Source organism: Pteropus vampyrus, unplaced genomic scaffold (assembly GCF_000151845.1).
Source record: "Pteropus vampyrus isolate Shadow unplaced genomic scaffold, Pvam_2.0 Scaffold66, whole genome shotgun sequence".
Taxonomy (NCBI): Eukaryota; Metazoa; Chordata; class Mammalia; order Chiroptera; family Pteropodidae; genus Pteropus; species Pteropus vampyrus.
Window position 1 is genome coordinate 5374188 of NW_011888847.1, and position 1908 is coordinate 5376095.

Below are 1908 nucleotides of genomic sequence, written 5' to 3' on the forward strand. Positions count from 1 at the left end.
ATTCTAGTGAACAGGAAAGAGGGAAGGGGAAGAGAGTGCAATCTAGAAGTTGTACACACATTACTCCCATTCACCTCTCTCTGGCCATATGGCTAAACTTAGTTGAAAGAGAGGCCATGACATACAGTCTTTATTCTGGGCTGTTCTATCACAGTAGAGAGAAGAGGAAGCGATGCAAGGAGATAAGTCGTTATCTCTGCCACAGCCCGTCTCCTCTTGAGAGAATTCTTTGAGGGACAAGGACCTCGCCTTACCATCTTCATCATCCACAGGCCCAGCCAAGGGCCCAGCACAAGATCAGTGGCTATCTATGTCCAACTTTAATTTTCCCAGACCATAACCCAATCTCATCATAATGGACATTTGTAGCATGATTCGTGTTTGAAAGACACCTGCACCAGTGTAGCCCAGGTGTCCCCACCCTGTGTATCTTCAAGTTCTCCAGCCTTGTGGAATCACCTCCCATGCCTAATATTTTTGAGGGCTTTCTGAAGTGGGCAGTTTGTTTCTCTGGACTCAGTGTGCCTCCTTGAGGTATCTTTGCTCATCACCATGACCTTCAGCCTTGTGCCTGTTGTCTCCTCTGAGACTCCCTCTTCCTAAGCAGATGCCAGTCTCCTCCTTTCTCCCTCCCAATGTACCAAGAACCCAAGGCTCATGCGTACTGCAGATGTTTAATCAAGCTCAGCGGTAATGAAGGGTGAATACAGGATAGGGTGCAAAACAACATCAAATTCAAGGTCACATAGCCATAGCACATCCTCAGAATGTGTGGGTCATTCCCCACCACACAGAACTTCTCTTTGATAGTGTTCCTCTGTCAGTCCCTACTCTGCCCCACGTGGTGTTTTTCCAGCCTTCTCTCCAGATACCCAATATCTCTCTATTTTTACCTATTTCTGGGTCCCTTGAGCATTCCCATGAGCTGCCCTCACAGCTTCACCATGCCCCTCACTTTGTCCTGTAGCTAGTTCAGCTCTTGCTCGTCTCAGCCTCACCCTCCAGGTGGCTCAGGAGCTCTCAGTTGTCTCAATCCCAAAGGCCCATCACTGTGTTTCAATAAACAAAAGGGCCATCAACCCCAAGGTAGAAAAGGGCACATTCCATTTTACTTTTAAATAGTCCCTTTATTTTCTCTCCCACTCTAAGTACTAGATATAGTTTGGATCCTCAAAATCCACAGGGGAGAAGTGAGGCGCTTGAGGCCCAAAGGTGTTAAGCCACCATCCAAAGCTACACAGAGGGTGACAGACAGGGCTGGCCCACAGGTTAGGCTCCAATGCCCCTGCCTGGGGAGCGGTCACATTGTCTTGGGGCATCATTCTGTGCTCTGTGACATGAATCTTATTTCTCCTGTGTACAGCTCCCAAGAGACAGTGCAACACCTAACCAGGCTGGGCCCACCTGTCCTGCTAACTGACTGAAATGGTTGCAATGGCAAAAACCACTGTGCACAGGGTCAATGACTTCAAAGATGCTTTCTCCCTGGGTGCATCCTAGTTAACACTCCCCCAAACACACCCACTGGGACTGCAGCCTCAAATTCCCAAATGCCCTGTCTCCACTCTCTGGCAGGGCTGAGTCCAACTCCACCAGGGCAGGGGAGATGGTGGGAAAGAGGAGCAGGTGGGGGAGGAGGGGTGGGGCTGGGCAGGGGGGATTGAATTGAATAGGTGCTTTCTTCTCGGAGGCTTCCCCACCCCCAAGTGGTCACTGATTAACCTTCCAGACTAGATAACCCCTCCATGGGAGGAAAAAAATGTGTGTTTAGCCTGGGTCATAAAACATCAATATTGACTTCTCACAGGTGAAGCCAAAGGGGAAGGGGAGGGGTGGAGGGATGTAAGGAGGCTTGCCATCCCCCACAACCCCTCTAAGCCTGAGACACCCAAGGGCCAGCCTACCTGG